This window comes from Mastigoproctus giganteus, chromosome 8, assembly GCF_048544385.1.
Source record: "Mastigoproctus giganteus isolate SK-2022 chromosome 8, ASM4854438v1, whole genome shotgun sequence".
Classification (NCBI taxonomy): Eukaryota; Metazoa; Arthropoda; class Arachnida; order Uropygi; family Thelyphonidae; genus Mastigoproctus; species Mastigoproctus giganteus.
The window spans coordinates 41,912,246-41,931,260 of record NC_143582.1 but is presented as its reverse complement, the minus strand read 5'-3'; the positions used below and the strand labels follow the sequence as shown (position 1 = coordinate 41,931,260).

At 39.1% G+C, this 19,015-nt stretch overlaps 1 protein-coding gene across 4 annotated transcripts in view; it reads left to right on the top strand.

Annotated features, from left to right (window-relative positions):
• LOC150081484 (calcium/calmodulin-dependent protein kinase type II delta chain-like) overlaps positions 1-19,015 on the top strand; it is a 645,695-nt gene that overhangs the window by 153,842 nt on the left and 472,838 nt on the right. The gene's annotated exons all lie outside the window — the stretch shown is intronic.

The window sequence follows — 19,015 nt, the reverse complement described above, 5'->3', positions numbered from 1 at the left end:
TATTAAAGGAGGCAGCAACGGAAGTAAACAAACCCTTAGCCATAATTATGAGAGCTTCCTTGGAGTCAGGGGAGGTATCAATAGACTGAAGATGTGCAAACGTGACCACAAAGGAGGATCAAAGGGTGACAAGTACGAAGGGCGACGAGGCAGCAGTGTTAGGTGGGTCGGAAAACTGCTAGCTTGGGGGAGATACAAGGACTAATAGATTAACAGTAGCCACTGGCAGAGGTGAAAGTGATTCTTGCACTGCTTCTATTGGAATGAGCAGAAGCCTGGAAAACAAGATGCAGGATATTTCAGAGACTGCTAGGAGTCATTGCGGTACAACTAAACACATAGGTTGTGTTAGGGTAGCTAAGAATAGGAACAGGTGCATGTATACTTGCGTGTACACCAATGTTAGGAGTTTGGTAAATAAATTTGATGAATTTGAGGTATTGCTCAAAGCAGCAAAGGTGGATATTGTTGGGATATCAGAGACGTGGTGTCACACAGATATAAGGAATGCAGAACTGGAATTTGGGGAATACAACGTCTACAGAAAGGATAGACAGGATAGGAAGGGAGGAGGGGTTATGCTATTAGTTAAGAAACTCATAAAATCCAAGGAAGTGAATCCAGTCTACATCGCTGGACAGTGCAGTGTCGAGTCAGTTTGGTGTGACATAAGCATTGGGAGATCAAAATTGAGAGTAGGAGTGTGCCGTAGGCCTAATGACTCTGATGAGTATAATAAGAAACTGTACAGGGAAATAGAGTGGGCCAGTAAATCAGAGAGTTTTATAATGGGGGATTTTAATTTTTCAGGTGATACTAAGATGTGGTCTCAAAGAAACTGGATGCGGGGAATAATTTTGATATCATATAGTTGGATTTTAAGAAAGCTTTTGATACTGTTGCACATGGAAGACTACTGTATAAATTGGAAAAGTATGGCATTAAGTACAAAATGCTACTATGGATAAAGGGATGGTTGAGTGGGAGAAGACAGAGAGTGGTAATCAATGGACACTGCTCTTTGTGGACTAATTTTATTAGTTGAGTTTACCAGGGTTCAGTGATGGGTCCATTGTTATTTTCTGTATTTATTAATGATTTTGATGAAGGTATATCAGGCTTAATGTCTAAGGTGCAGGCAATACGAAGGTTGGCATGGTTGTTAATGACACTAATGACAGTACTTTTTTAGATCCTCTTGCTACTGCAAGAGGATCTAGAAAGTTTGAACAGATGGGCTGAGAGGTGGCAACTGAAATTTAACATTGACAAATGTAAATTACTACATGTGGGTAGCAGTAACCCCAGAGTAGCATATGAACTGTGTGGTACTACACTCAAGGTGGTAGAGAATGAAAAGGACCTTGGGGGTAATTGTGCAGTGAGATATGAAGTTTTCTGAAAAGTGTAGCCAGTCTGCAAGTGTAGCTCATGGTGTCTTGTCAATGATATACAGGAATTATTCTAGCCGGGATAAGGAGGTTATTATCTCCTTGTATAAAGCAATGATAAGTCCAAACCTTGTGTACTGTATACAGGTCTGGAGACCTCATTTTAGGAAGAATGTAGAGCTACTGGAAGGAGTACAGAGAAGGGCAACAAGATTAGTGAATGGAACAAAGGGTTGCTCTTAAGAAAGGCTTAAGATTTGCAAATTTCTGTGTCTGGTGACTAGGCACCTGTGAGATGATCTGATTGTGGTGTATAAGGTCTTCAATTCCATCAACATTGAGCAAACTCAGTGTTGATGGGATTCTGTCTCCTGCCCAGATTAATTGCCTGAGGGGACATTAATTCAAACTGAGGAAAGATAGTTGCAGAATAGATGTGCGGAAGTTTGTCTTTAGCCAGCGTGTGGTTTAATGCTGGAACAAACTTCCATCTGTCGCTGTAGAAATTAACAGCTTAAATAAAGGCAGAACCTAGAGAAACATTGGGAGCGAATGGATGGGTGAGTTTCTTGCATCATATGCCTCTACTTAAACTAATGTTATTAGTGGAGTCCCCAGGGTTCACTGCTGGGCTTATTGTTGTTTCTCTATTTATTAATGGTATTGATGAAGGTATATGAGCCATAATGTCTAAGTTTTCGAATGATACAAAGGTTGGTAGAATGGTTAATGATAATAAATAGGGTAAACCTTTGCAACAAGGTCTTGAAAAATTAATTGATGGGCTGAGAAATGTCATTTGAAGTTTAAAATTGACAAATGCAAGATATTGCATATGGATAGCAGTAATCTCAGATCAGTGTACCAACTGTGTAGTACTATACTCAGGATAATCAAAAATGAAAAAGACATGGATTTAATTATGCAGTAGGATATGAATTTTTCTGAGAAATGCAGACTGCCAGACAGCTTATGGGCGGTTTGGCAATGATATATAGGAAATTTCACTCGCAGGGATAATGAGGTGATTATTATATCATTTTACAAGGCAGTGGTTAGACTGCATCTTGATTACTGCATACAGGTCTTAACGACATATATTAGGAAGGATGTTGATCTTCTGGAATGGGTGCAGAGAAAGGCAACAAGATTTCTGAGGGAAATGAAAGGTTGGTCTCACCATGAAAGGCTTCAGTTCTGTAAAGTGCAGTGTCTGGAGACTAGGTCCCTGCGAGGTGATCTGATTAAGTTGATATTATTTGCATTAGTAGAGGCATATGATGCAAGAAAGCAAGTTTATATAGCATCAGCCAAAATTTAAAAAAAAAAAAAAAAAAAAAAAACCCTCCCATTTCACCTATCCATTCACTCGAAATGTTCGTCTAGTTCTGCTTTGAACTTAAGTTTTTGACCAGAACTACGGCAAATGGAAGTTTGTTCCAACTAGCAACCACCCGCTGGCTAAAGGCATTCCGCACATCTATTCTACAGTTGTCTTTCCTCAATTTGAATTTATGCTCCTTCAGGTTCGTAATCTCAGAAAGAGGAAGAATCCCATCAGAATTGAGCCTTCTCAATCCATTCAAGGCTTTATACACCTCAATCAGATCACCTCACAGGTGCCTAGTCTCCAAATGCTTCAATTTGCAGAACTTAAGCCTTTCTTCATAAGAGGACCTATTTGTTCGCCTCACTAATCTTGTAGCCCTTCTCTGTACTTGTTTTAGCAACTCTACATCCTTCCTAAAATGGGGCTTCCAGACCTGCATGCAGTACTCAAGGCATGGCCTGACCATTGCCTTATACAAAGGGATAACCATCTCCTTTTCCCTGCTAGCAAAATTCCTGTATACCATTGACAATATCCCATGACCTGCTCTGGTAGCCTGTCTGCACTGTTAAGAAAATTTGATATCTGACTGTACACTCGGGTGTTTTTTATTTTCTACCACCCTAAGTGTAGTACCACACATTTGGTAAGTCTCTCTGGGGTTACATCAACCCATATGCAGTACTTTGCATTTGTGAATGTTAAACTTCAGTTACCACTTCTCAGCCCATCTGTCCAAATTTTTTAGTTCCTGTTGCGGTAGCACACTGCCATTAAAAACCCTGCCAACTTTTGTATCAATTGCAAACTTGGACATTAAGCCTGATATAACTTCATAAATATCATTGATAAATACAGAAAACAACAGTGAGCCCAACACTGAACCCTGGGTGTTGGGGTCCCGCTAATAACGTTACTCCACGAAGAGCAGCGTCCATTGATTACCACTCTCATTCTCTGTCTTCTCCTACTCAACCACCCTTTCATCCATTGTAGCAATTTGCCCTAATACCATACTGCTGCAATTTGTACAGTAGTCTTCCATGCGAAACAGTGTTAAAAGCATTCCTGAGATCCAAGTATATGATAAAATTATTTTTTGCATCCATTTCCTTCGTAACCAAATCATAGTATTCCATCAAATTGGTCATACTAGACTTCGCCTTAACAAGCCCATGCTGTCTCTGAATTATTACTGCAGTCTTGTCTAGATTATCCTGCAATGCATCTTTAACCAGTGACTCCATTATTTTCCCCGGAACAGAAGTCACACTAACTGCTCTGTAATTACTCGTGTCACCCTTAGACTCCCCTTTTTGAATTGGGGATACATTTGCACATCTGCAGTCCATGGGGCCTTCCCTTGAGTCCAAGGATGCTCTCTTAATTATGGATAAGGGTTTGATTACTCCTTTATTGCCTCTTTTTAATATAACTGCAGATTATTAATGCATGGATAGATCCCATGCACCCTAGTTGCCTTTCTAATGTTTAACTTTAACAATTTTTCCTCGACTTTGATCTCAATTATTACTAAATCATTAAGCACCTTGTTACAGTTTGATATACTTCTGGCATTTTCCTCCTTTAATAACTCCTCATATGTGAATGTAGATGCAAAATACTCATTCAGATTATCAGCTATCTGAGCAGGATCATCAACAGTCGAACCATCAATATCAAGTGGACCAATCTGATTCATCCCCTTCTTTCTAGAGTTTATATAACTAAAGAAGTCCTTGCTGTTTTTCTTAGCATCTTTTGCCAAAGATTTCTTGTAATCTGCCTTCACTTGCCTAACTTCCTTTGTGACTTGATTACAGACTAGTCTATATCTATCATAGGCTTCTGTGGCACCTGATAATTTATATGCATTCCATTCATTCTTCTTCTCTGCCACGAGTATTGTTAGTTCATCTCACATCCATTTAGGCCTAAACCCTGAACAGTATTTCTTCATCGGTATGAAAAGCCTAGTAGCTTCCCATTTAGAATTTCTGCCAGTAGCATCATCAGTTGGTCCCACTGTATACAATTTAAAAACTGTCTGAGACCACTATAGTCACCTTTATGGAAGCAAAAACCCTTCCCTTTACCCCTGATGGTAAATATCTTTAAGTAAATCCCACGTCAATACACTGTGATCACTGCCACCCATCATCTGCAGATTATTAATGCATGAATAATCACTGCTGATAACCATATGAAGAGTATTGCTCTGTCTGGTTGCCTCTCTAACATATTGCTGAACTTTAAATCCACAAAAATCTTGCTAGTGTGCAAGTGATCAATCCACAAGTTCCAGTCAATATCTGGGAAGTTAAAATCTCCCATTATTAGATAATCTGATTTACTGGCACACTCTATTTCTCTGTTGTTCGTTGTACTCTTCAGAGTCATTAGGCTTATAATATACTCCTATTCTCATTTTTGCTTTCCCAGTGCTTACATCACACCAAAGTGACTCAACATTGCACTGTCCACCCATGTCAACAGGATGCACTTCCTTAGATTTTATGTGTTTCTTAACTAACAGCATAATGCCTCCTCCCTTCCTACCCTGTCTATCCTTTCTGTACACATTTTACTCCCCACATTCCAATTCTGCACTGCTTATATATCTGTGTGACACCACGTCTCTGATATCCCAACAATATCTGCCTTTGATCTCTTGATCAGAACTTCAAATTCATGAAATTTATTTACTATACTCCTAGTATTGGTGTACATGCAAGTATATGTGCACCTATTCTTAGTTACCCTAACACAGCCCATGTATTTATTTGTTCCACAATGACTCCCACCAGTCTCTGAAAACTCCAACGCCCTTCCCTCCAATCTAATAATCAGGAAGATTATTAGATTGAAGTAATGATCAGGAAGAGTCTCTGATAAATGTCCAGCAATAGATTACCAGCATACTAGGCTTTCACCATCCTTGTTAATGTTTTTTTATTGTTGCAGTATCTTGATGAAAATGTTTGTGCTCATCAGTAATGTGTGTAAGGCTATCTGAGGAACATGTCGAAATGGGAATGGAGGAAGTGTAATTTTAGAGACATATGGCAACCAAGATTTTCGTTGGCTTGTAATAAATTCTGAATCAACATTTTATGGTTGTCTTTTCTGTTGTTGCTAAAAAAATGTTCACAAACTTTCTTTGAAGATTTCAAAGCTTCCAATTCCATTAGGTCACTTACTGCACAACTAGCATAACATTTTATGAGGAGCCCACTTCTTGTCTCCTGCTCACCTAATTTGCAGCCAAAATAAAATAGTGTAGAAACTGCTGGAAGTTGAACACTAGTGAGATCCAGAAAACTCCAGACTCTAGAACTTCCCAATGTACAGTCTAATTATTATGAATGGATAGACCAAAAAGTATGTCTTGCAAATGGGTATTATGGGTATTAATATTACTAAACATATAGTACAAAGAAGCCTGAGGGTTATGCTGAACAGCGAAAAAAAAATTTCCAAGTTACCCTGAGAGAGAGAGAGAGAGAGAGAGAGAGAAAAAAAACAAGAATCAGAAGTAGAAGGGAATCACAAAGAAAGAGAAGAATGATGATATCCAGCTGAGGACCCTGGGTGTGCCAAGCCCCTACTTGCCAGATGTGTACCCTTAGGGTTATGGCACTAGGGAAAAAATGGGGTGCACAATCAAAATCAGCATTAGAAAATACAGTCCACCATATTTCTATTGAAAAAAATGTTTCATTTTTCTTCAGAGTTGTTTGAAGTGTAATTGTTCTTGTTTTTAAGTCTTTTTATTTGAAGTTTTAGAGGATGGGTATTATGAGATAAAACTACTCTATCTTTGAATGTATAATTTTGTCAAGGTGTATATGGAATGCTGCCAAATTATAAAAATTTTCATAAATTGAAAGCGGTAATCTACTGCCAAGCAGCTGTGTGACCTCCAAATCATTGGTTTTTTGATGATATATGCTATTCATTTTAGCTGGATGTTTTTAAAGGCAATTTAATAGATCTATTGAGCGTGGAAGAAGGGATTCCTGTGTGTGTGTGTGTGGGGGGGGAATGCTCACATGTGTACAAGGGTGGTTTGAGAAGTAATGCCTCTTATTGCATAACTTTTAAAGAATAAAGATAAATCAAAAAGAAAAAAGAACTTGTATATGCATAAAGAAAAGTTTTCTTTGCTCTAATGCCCTGCATTAGAGTAAAACTGTTGTCAATGATCAAATCAGAACTAAAAGAAAAAAATTGTAAAAATGATTACCAAAAAATGAACTGACTATTACGTTTTTTTGAAACAGTAATATCCTCTACATCTCTTTTATAAACTTCCGGATCTGAATTCTAGAGAATTTCTACAATATCAACTTTTGTAAGCCAGATTTGAACAATAATGGCCAATATGTGATGTCCATCAGATTTTAAAAGTTATTTCATGATGGCATTCAATAAACCATGTCTAATATTCGTTGCAAACACAGATAAGAGTTGGCAGCACAATATTGGACACAGTTAAAGACAATTCATACTTAAAACAAATGCATCATACTTGAAATGAATGTACATGGAATGACCCTTGAAAAAACTTAGATCTACATTTGTAGTTGTGAAAAGGTTAAGCTTTGGGAACAAAAAAAAAAAAGTCATTTGGGAAAAAAAGCTGGGCTATAGGAAAAATGTGGACTCTCTTGAAATTGCAACAAAATTCTTACTAATATTGCATGGCTGCAGTGAGGTTGAACCTTATTTATGTATGCCAATAAAAAATAATAAAAAATCAAATAAAAATCAATAGGAAATACTCCTGAACAGATTAATTTATCAGAGTTTACATGTAGCATAAAATTAAATCAGACAGTGAAGATTACATTACCATAACACAAAAGACCAGTTAACTTATAAACAATAAAGCTGTATCAGATCTATACCTATATTTAACCTACCAAAGCAGCGGATTAAAAACACCCATCTTCAATCTGTCCAACAAAGGAACCAGCTGCAGCTAAATATTTCTCTTAGAGGATTCTGTTTCATCATTTATAATCTTTATATATCTAAAATGAGGTCTGGAGGCCTCATTTTAGCAAGGATGTAGAGCTGCTGGAATGAGTACAGAGAAGGGAAACAAGATTAGTGAATGGAACAAAGGGTACTCTTACGAAGAAAGGCTTAAGTTTTGCAAATTACAGTGTCTGGAGACTAGGCACCTGCTAGGTGATCTGATTGAGAGAGAGAGAGAGAGAATCTTTTATTACCCTTCACGGCCATAAAGCCAGGGGCTTACAGTTTCCCAAACTTGGGAAAATTGAACAATTATTTACAAAAAGGTAATTTTACAAAGAAAACATATTATAATACAAAGGAGAGAACTCCTTACGAGAGTTAAATCTGCTTGAGCTGGCTTAACATCGAGATAAGAGCACCAGCTCAATCAGACAGGAACAGGTGCAAGGTATACATCAGTCATTGCTGATTAGTCGTACTCGTCATAATTTTTTTCCGGTAAGTCCGGTCAGCAGCGAATTTGTTCAGGTTGGCGTCCAGTGCCTGGGTTTGCTTGAGCATCTGCTGAGGAAGGAACCTGTCCGAGAGATGGAGTCGTGCTGAATGCGAGTAGAGCTCGGGATTGGCCCTAAGGGCAGCAGGGGGGATCCTCCAGCCACAGGTATCCCAGAATGAAGGTGTTGCCATTATGCCTGTTATCATCTTGACTGTTGCTAGGAGGCGTTGGTCATCGATTAAGGTGGGAAGCCGTGGAATTCCGAGAGAGTTGGCAAGCTGTGTGGTACGAATCAGAGCTGGAAGGTTGTGCTTCCTGTTGGCCCACTTTAGGAGCCAGAATTCTGTGGCAAAGAGTGGTTTCTTTATTGACGGTGCCGCTGACGCCCAAATTTCAGCAGCATAGAGTAAAGGTGGAAAGATAACTGTTCTTATGTACCTCACGGTTATCTTTTTGTCTGTGATATGAAGGAGATGCTGTTTTGCTATCCACCGGAGTCTTGAAGCACGTGTGAGGAGCATATCCATGTGGGCGTTGAATCGAAGTTTTGGGTCGAATACAACGCCCAGATCACGATGGCTGGACACAATTGGGATGAGGGTGTTGCCGACCGAAGGCTGGAGAGAAGAAGGAGTTTGCTTCAATGAATACACCATGAATTCGGACTTAGCAGGATTGATCTTGAGCCCAAACTGGCAGAGGTAAGATGTGACTGTGGTGAGAGTGTTGTTAATTTCCACTTTTACCAGATCTAGGCCTTGACCGGGAATGATGGGAGTGAGTATCTTGATATCGTCCGCATAGCTCAGTAGACATCGAGAATGTGCAACCAGTGGGAAGATAATGGATGAAAACAGAAGGCCCGAAAGGACCCCTCCTTGTGGGACTCCTGCGGTGACAGATCTAGTAAGGGTGCGATCTCCTGTATGAAGCTTTATAACTCTGTTATTCAGAAGAGAGGAGAGAAAGCATAATATGTTCCCTGTGATCTGGAAGTGGCATTCCAGGAGAGTGAGAAGTTGGTTTACTTGGACGGCATCAAATGCAGCCTCAATGTCTAAGTAAGTCACAGCTAGTTCCTGCCTATTCTCCAATGCTGACAAGATAGTATTCGTGGTGGCTAGCAGATTGGTGATCGTTGATCTGTTTGGAAGGGAGTAGTGAATTTGGACTGGATTACTGGGCAAGATCTGCTTAGTGAGGATGGGGAGTAAGGCCTTCTCCAGGAGCTTCAGCAGGCTGGAGGAGTTAGAGATGGGTCGGAAGTGTTTAGGTTTCGATGGCGACTGAACTTTGGCTAAAGGTTTGATGAGATAGTTTTTCCACTGCTGTGGGAAAATTTTGTTCGAGAGTAACTGGTTGAAGATAATTAAAAGTGGCTGAATAATGTACGGACTTAGGCATTTGAGCATGAATTGGGGAACTCCATCATCACCGGTGGTAGACGAGGCAGGTAGAGAATTGATGGCTACGATCAGCTGTTGTTTTGTAATCTGAATGTTGTTCAACACTTCTTGCTGGATGGGCTCTGTTAGTAGAGCTAGATCTGAGTTTGGCATAGGAATACGGTTAAATCTTGTGACGAAATCGAGCCACAATTCAGGATCAAGTTGTAAAGGAAAATGAGGGTTCACTTTCTTGTATGGAATTTTTCCTTTAGCCAGCTCACGGTTAACATATAATTTGATTGCCTCAGATTTCAGGCGATTAAAATGAGCCCGTGCCCTTGAATAAACGATACGATCATTGACATTTTGAGATTGTTTCCATGTGCGATGGAGCTGTTGCTTCAGCTGGAAACTCATTTTGAGTTCAGAATTCCACCAAAGTCTTGTATATGGACTGATTGTGATCTTTTTAGAAGCAGCATATTTGGCAACCGTGTTGATCCAGTTTGTGAGAATGTTCACAGCTAGTTCTGGGTCACAAGTCTCTAAGGCCACCCAGGGAATGAGAGAGGCGGCTCTGATGCACTTATCTACGTCAAGTAAGTTGGGGCTAGTAATGTCAACCTTTGTTGTTGTCCTTCTGGCTTCTAATTTGGGGGCTGGCAGATATGCGGTTACATGCATCGGGACATGATCAGAGTCAAATGACGTTTCTGTAATGTAATCAAGGGTGCAAGGGAAAGAGGCTAGAACTAGATCTAAGAGGTTATTCCTCCTGGTTGGAGCTTCATTAATAAGTTGTAGGTCAGCACATCTCAAGTGTGTCAGAAAATCCTTTTTCAGATTAGATAGCTGAGGAGGTAAATTGAAATCACCACAAACTAAGTGAGAAGCTGTGGGATGCAGCTGATTGATTAACCAGTTGGAAACTTCAAGGATGATTTGCTGGGACGGCTTTGGGGGTATATACAGCACACAGACGTCAAACGTCACGAAGTTGTATCCTAACGTAACGAAGATTGCTTCATAGTTAGGAGAGTTACTGGATTTATTATCCAATAGCTTGAAAGCAGATTTCTTGTAGAATAATGCGACACCTCCACCCTTGCGTGCAATCCGAGATGTGAATACGACCCCATAATCAGCTGGGGCAGCTGCTGCAAGGAATTCTTCATCATCATTCAGCCAGGTTTCGGTGATGGCGAGCAGGTCAAAATGTTCGGAGAGCAGAATTTGCTCCATAGTATCAAGCTTGTTCCTAAGACTACGCACGTTCTGATAAAAGATGGTGCAGGCAGGTACTCTGGGTACTTTGATACGGACGGGTGGTCTCTGACATGGCACTACTCGATTCAGCGGGGTGTCTCTAGGACTGATGAGCACAGGGATCGGCATATTGGTGTTCTGTGTCTGTGATTCTGGTTGCGGTAACAAGATCTGTGATTGCTATGAATCAGGGTACCATTGGTGGGAGTCTTTCCCGTTACCTCTATATCGCTGCCCGAGATATGGCATAACAAGAGCTCCAGCAGGCCAGATTTCAGGATTGAAGAGTGCTTCAAAATCTGCATCAGCTACATCGATCTTAAAGGAGGCGTAGGTGGGATATTTCGTGGACAGCTTAGTGACTCTACCATTCATTTTGAATGCAGCAAGAAGGTTTTCCACATCATCGGCTGAGGTAGCAGGGGAGAGCCTACTAATGAAGACATTACGCATCCGCTTGTCCCTCATTCTAGTGTTCGCAATTTGCATCTTGCTGAAGTGCAAATTGGTTCCAATAACTTTAAGATTGGGGCTCAGTTCTTTAAGAGTTGGATTACGGGTCAGTGTTTGTTCTTTTGTTCGTTGGCTTGCAATCATTGCATACGTTGTAGTGTCTCTATGGGTCTGTACATTAGATACAATCGTAGTCCCTGTATAATGGTTACCCCTCACGTTGTTTGAGGTGGAGCCACAATTGCTATGTACTTCCGCAGCCAGAGCATTATCCAGTCTCGAGCGCGAGGACCCCATATGTGAGCTTTGTGATCGCGAAAAGGGGCAATTTGGCAGGTTTTGCTCCTGATGACTTCTTTGGATCTTCTGGGAGGCAGTATTTCCAGAGTATTCGCTGGCATCTGCTGTGATTTCAGGGCACACAACTTCAGACTCACAATTTGTAAGAATGGGGGATGGAGAGGAGTCATGTGATAATAAAGATGGGGTGGTTTGGGTAGGAGCTCTCGGTTTCGCATGAACGTGTCCGTCCAGCGGATGCTGCTCATGATGGTTAGTTTGAACAGCAAGATCACAAACAGAGTGCTTCAGGTCATCAAAGTTTTTTCCCAACACCTCCAATGTTTTATGCATGCATTCATTTTGTTCTCGTAGTCGCTTGTTTTCAAGCAGTAGGTCTGCGAGGATATTATGAATTGGGGATAGCTTCATGCATAAAGTTGTCTCGATATTTGTGAGGAGCGAGACAAAGAGTGGACTGTGTTCGAGTGATGCTTGATTAACTATTGCTGAGATCTCTGTTGATAGGATGTTATCCTGTTGGGAACTACTTGATTTTTGCATGATGAGATTTTGTTCTGCCAGTAATGAGTCAGGGGTCAATTGTACATGTGTACCAGTCAGGGGTACATGTGAATCTGACGATCTCAGTTTTTCCGTGTGTACTTCAGGTGCGGGTTGGGTCCTGTGCTCAAGTGAATCCGAAATTTGGTTAACGTCGTTGTTAGAAGTTTCACCAGTTGTTCCTAGTGACTGCATATAATTTTCTCCCTTACAGGGGGGACACTGCCATACTTTCCGTCGCTGCTTCCCGAGCCTCTTTAGGTTCAACGCGAGACATTCGCTTCCGTATGTCTTGAGACAGGAAGTACATTCTATAGCTACGTCCGGAAAAATGCCACAAATTACGCAGCTTTCATTATTTGGGTGATCTTGCTTTAAAGGCATTTTCAGATTTTAGGCGCAGATAAAAGGATTACGAGTGGGTTGAAAAAGAGATTACAATTGTGTTTAGTAGTCAAAGTAAAAGTGGTCTGTTGAGAGCGTTGTCCAGGCAAAAGCTGACAATTTCCAAAACTTCGTTGCCAGGCAAATAGCAAATCAAAACAGCACAAATTATTAACTTTAATCGGAGCTCATTCGCAGGCTGCCACACACTATACGTGCACGAACTTTCTCCAATTCAAAACTTTATGTACGTATCGTATTCCCAGGATTATCCACTAGGCCTAACTGTCAACAATGCGTGTATTACTACAGCAAAGCGTTAGCAGAATACTAAGCCTAAAGGGATTTGGTGGATGACGAGAGAGTACAGACCAGATAACCCTCGTAATAACAAAATTTTTTTCACTCACTTAATCCACTTGCGAAGTTCTTTTAGCTGGTACACTTTTCCAGTGGAAGAAAACACTTGAAACACATTAAAATAACTGAAACATTCAGGAGCTCCAGAACACGTGGCTACACTGAATGACGGCCATTATGTCTTATTGAGGTGTATAAGACCTTGAATGGTTTTAGCAAGCTCAATGCTGATGGGATTCTTCCTCTTGCCCAGATTAATTGCTTGAGGGAACATAAATTCAAATTGAGGAAAGACAGTTGTAGACGTTTGGAAATTTGCCTTTACTTAGCAGGGGGCTGATTGCTGGAACGAACTTCCATCTGTCATTGTAGAAGTTGACAGCTTAAATAAATTCAAGGCAGAACTAGACAAATATTTGGAGTGAATGATTGGGTGAAATGGAAGGGTTTTTTTTTTTTGGCTGATGCTGTATAAACTTGCTTTTTTGCATCATATGTCTCTACTAATGCTAAGTTATTGAGCTCTGTTACTGAAGGGAATAAAATTTTTATTTGCTGGTTACCACTAAGTAGCAATTACCACCTTTATAATTTGGATTCTCCCTTTCCATTTCTGGTTACTGTAATATTCTAAAGGTCCAAAAATACATTTTCACATTATTACAACCTGCAAACTGAAACAATTAGCAAAAAAGCTGTGATTTGCCACAAAATTTTTCAGATCCTGCTTGCCCAAGAACTTTTAAATATTTTTCCCTTAGCATTTGTTATCATCTTGTACTCTTGACCTTATCATGGACCTCCAAAATATTTGGTTATAAACTTATCCTTAACTGTATTGCAATAAATTATGACTTCCAGAATTATTCATATTTTTCCTATCTCCAAATAATGGTAGATATTGAAAGAATGCAGAACTAAAACTAAAATATGCATTTTTAAACAAGTAAAAGTTGTTCAATATAAATAAAGCCTCTCACTCAACATAATATACAGCTCTGTATGGAGGCATGTTCATCATTTATGAGACTGAAAGACTAAAATTTCTAAATTCTTTGGCAACAATTGCCATGTAAGACCATTTTTAACTTTCCTTCTAGAACCAAGTGTTTTTTACTTGATTCTTTCAAAATGTCTTGAGCACATTGCTTTATTCAGTAATGGTAATCCACCATCTTACCACTACTGGTCATTCAGTCTCTGCTGTAGTAATAACTCCCTTCTCTTTGCTCTGATGCATTAAGAAAGCCGACCAGGCTAGCCGGGTGGGTAAAGTGCCTGCCTAGCAACCCAAATGTCGCGGGTTCGAATCCCACCTTGGGCTTGGATCAAAGTACTGCAAAAACCTTGGGAGGTGCATTATGGCCACAGAAGCCGATGCACCAACAACTAAACAAATAAAAAAAAAAGAAGGAAAAAAAAAAAAGCATTAAAAAAAAAAAAAATCACACTAATTCCTTGCCATTGTCCAATTCTCCTGGGACTGATTTTTATCTCAATTTTGTCCTAAGTCTCCAGTGAATATATTTCTACATTAGAAAATTTTATTCATTCATTAATGTTATTTGGTTTTTAGGAGTATTAGCAACTAAGGCCATATTGCTCCGCATTAATGCAGCAATTGAATAGACACTCTAATCCTTAGTGTGTCTGTTTAATTTCTGATTTAATGAACAATACTTAAAATTAGTGCCTATTCTAGTTTTCCAGTCCCCCAAGACCTCAAATCAAAAAAAGTTAAAAGGTTGACAGCCCATCACTGTTTCTTTCTTCTTTTTCTTCTCCTCTGCCAAAACTTTTTAAAAAGTCTATTCTCCCTGTTTCGACTTCTCAAATTGTACTTTTCACTTTCTTCATTGGAAAAAATGGTATTTCTCCTATTGGTAACTTTGCTTGAGACTGTTTTCCTTGTCATTGAAGCACTTAAATTTGAAAGATCAGCTTGATTTTGATTTTTATTTAGTTTATATTACACTGTTATCTGCTTTTGCTATTTGGCCTTTTTTGTTACTGTTGGAAAACTTTTATATATGTGGCAACCTCCTTGCTTTCATCTGATACTCTCTTTTTAAATAAATCCTTTCAGATAAGGGTTTCTGATGGAGTGCTTGAAAGGACCGTTTCTGTTGGGATTCCACAGAGAGGGGGGGGGGGTGTTCTCTCTGCACTTCTGTTTTTTTCCATTAACTCCCTCCCTATGAATATGCCCATTGTTTCATATGTTGCTGATGTGAAGATTTGGACCATCTTTGCATTAGACAATGAAGCATTCCACAATGATATGGTTGTAAATTCTGCCCTCACCTCTGTTATTAAATATTTTGATATTTTTGGACTTCATATTAACTCTGAAAAATCAGTACATATATCTTTTACAAAAAAAGAATATGGCACTGTAATTTCTTGCCATGATTAGCAGCCAACAGGTTCAAAGTGTCACAACACATAAGAAACAGTCAACAAATAAAGTAGATTAATCAGGAAAATGTGGATCCTGATGCAGAATCTTCATGTAATGAATTAATTCTTCTCTGGTATATAAAATCCCATCTCTTCTCAGAGATTGGTTTTTGGATACTAGAGAACTGTCCTTGATTCCTCTTGCAAATGGAATCTCATCATTTGATGGACTTTTTTCTTTACCATTCCTGAAGTTTATTACTCACAACATTTATACTCTTTTATTCTCCTTTGACCATTAATTACAAGAAAATAATAAATTGTAGATTCTACTCAGTAGGTTTTAGTAAAGACACTTTACCACATGAAGTATTTAATTAGTTTATTGGAACAAGAGAACAGTTATTACAGTAGACTCAAACAGCCCCAATAACTAAATAAATTGGCTGTTCACATTTCTATGTTGAAATCTGATCTGTCTTTAGGCCTGGATTTTTGATTTTTATTCTGGAAAGACCTTGTTGTACTACAATGACCTACAGCTATGTCTGTGGTCAGTGTGGTACAACAAGGTCTCTCCAGTTGCATAGCTTGATATCTCCCACAGTACAGTTTGGTCTTCTATGGTCATCTTATAAACTTATCCTAAACCAAAAATCCAGGCCTGAAGATGGATTTCAACAGAGAAAAATTTAGCCAAGTTTAGTTGCATGGACTGTTGTAATAATTGTCCTCTAATTTGAATAAACTAATTAAATACTTCATGTGATAAAGTATACCTTTATTAAAGCCACTTTACCACATGAAGTAGAAATTCCACATAATGTTCTTTTCAAGTTTAATTGTAAATTCTGTTCTCCCACATTTGATTAATTTGATGATACTATGAACTTGAAATATTTCATAGTAGTTCACAGTGTTAGTTTCATTCTGTCTGTGTGATACTTTCTCAGTAATTATTATTTATTTTTTTTTTGCATTTTGTGTTTGTTGCTATTTAGTATTAGCATTTACAAGTGATGCAAGAAAGCAAACTCATACATCATTAGTCCCTCCCCAAAAGAAAAACACACGCACCACCTGTACATTGCCTCCAACAGTTTTAGTTCTTCATTAAGTTTATTGAAACTACTCACTTCCACAACAGATGGGAGTTTGTTCCAACAGCGAAATACTGCGCTGAAGGCAAACTTCTGCACATCTATACTGCAACCGTCCTTCTTCAGTTTGAATTTATACCCATTATATGTATAGTCTGAGCAGGGGGAAGAATGCTGTTGGCACTAAGCTTACCAAATCCTTTCAAAGACGTAAACACCTCAATCAGATCACCTTGCAAGTGCCTAGCCTTCAGATGCAGCAATTTGAGAACCAAAGCTTTTCATGGTAAGAGCAATGTTTTGTTCCTTTCACCAGTCTCATTGCCCTTCCCTGCACCCATTCCAACAGATATACATCCTTCCTAAAATAAGGCCTCCAGACCTGCACGCAGTACTCAAGATATGGTCTAATCATTGCCCTATACAATTGGATAATCACCTCTTTATCCCTGCTAGCAAAATTCCTGTGTATCATTGACAAAACTGTATGAGCTTCCTGGAAGCCTGTCTACACTCCTCAGAGAACACCATAATCTGACTGCACAGTTACCCCCCAGGTTTATCAATTTTTCACTACCCTGAATGTAGTTCCATATAGTTGGTGTGTCAATCTCGGATTACTGCTGCCTATATGTAGTATCCAAGAGTTTGTCTCAGCCCACAAGCCTTGATGCAGTAGTACTAGTAGTATACCTTGATTACGGTCATTAATCACCCTTGCCAACCTTTGTATCATCTGTCGACTTAGACATTAATCTGATATATCTTCATCAATATCATTAATAAATATCGAAAACCACAATGGCCCCAGCTCCGAACCTTCCTGTCTGTCCTTTCTTGGGGCTTCACTAATAATATTACTCCGTAAAGAGTGGTGTCTATTGATGACTACTCCCTGCCTTCTGCCACTTAACCATCCCTTTATTCATAGCAGTAACCTGCCCTTAACGCCACATTTGTTTGCTCCAATTTGAAGATCAGTCTTTTATGTGCAACATGAAACAAACAACATCAGAACCTTTCCTGAAATCTAAGTATGTGATATCAAAATTATTTTTTGCATCCAGTTCTTTTGTTACTGCACCATAGTATTCAGTCAAATTGGTCAGACAAGATCACCCCTTAACAAGTCCCTGCTGTAACTGCTCCTGTCTGGATAATCCTGCATTAATTCTTTAACCAGTCATTCGCACATGTTCTTTAGGAAAGGGGATTCCAGAAGTTTATTAAATTCTAACAGTGAGCTAAACAATTTTGTGATAACTGAGAGGAAAGTGGAAGAAAAATTGTTGAAGTTAAACATCAAAAAAATACCACCTGTCACCCTTTAGTCCCCCTTTCTGAATTGGATATACATTTGCACATCTGCAGTGCACAAGTATCCTCCCATGAATCCAAAGATGCTCCCATAATTATGGCTAATGGTTTGCTGCCCTTCATATAATATTGGATAGAGTCCAGTCAACCTCAGGTGCCTTTTTTATTTTATATTTAGTTTCAACAATTTTTGTTCCACTTTCCTCGCAGTTATCACAAAATTGTTTAGCTCCCTATTAGAATTTAATAAACTTCTGGAATCCCCTTCCCTAAAGAATTCCTTATGTGTGAATGTACATGCAAAATACCTATTCAGTTTGTCAGTAACGTGAGCAGGGTCATCAACAGTTAAACCATGGATATCAAGTGGACTGATGTAATTCATCCTCTTTCTTCTAGTGTTTACCTAAGTAAAGAAGTCCTTGCTATTTTTCTTTGCATTCTTTTCCAAAGACTTCTCATCATCTACCTTCTTGCCTAACTTCCTTTGACACTTGATTGTAAACAGTGTGTCTACCATAGGCTTCTATATCATTTGATAATTATCACCTGATCATATGCATCCCATGCATTTATTTTCTCTGCTCCAAGTCTCATTATCTCATCTGACTTCCATTTAGGTCCAAGCCTTGAACAGTATTTCTTATTTGGTATAAAAAACATGATATCTTCTATGATTACTTCCCTGAATGCATCCTATTTTTAATTTGCTGTTTGTAACATCATCAGTTGGTCCCACTGAAAGGAATTTAAAAATTGCTTACGATCACTGTAGTCTGCTTTACAAAAGCAAAAGCCCCTCCCTGTACCATCAGTGGTAGTTACATTAGCATTAGTTGAGGCATATGATGCAAGAAGCCAAAAAAAAAAAAAAAAAAACCTTTCCCATTTCACCCATCTGGTCACTCCAAATGTTTGTCTAGTTCAGCCTTAAATTTATTTAAGCTATCAACTTCCACAACAACAGATGGAAGTCTGTTCCAGCAATCAACTACCTGCTGGCTAAAGGCAAACTTCCACACATCTATTCTGTAACCGTCTTTCCCCAATTTGAATCTATGGCCCTCAGGTTCTTAATCTTAGCAAGTGGAAGTATCCCATCAACATTGAATTGAGCCTGTTCAAACTATTCAAGGCCTTGTACACCTCAATCAGATAACTTTGCAGGTGCCTAGTCTCCAGATGCTGCAACTTACAGAATTTAAGCCTCTCCTGGTAAGAGGACCCCTATGTTCCTCTCACCAGTATTGTTGCCCTTCTCTGTACTCGTTCTAGCCACTCTAAATCCTTCCTAAAATGAG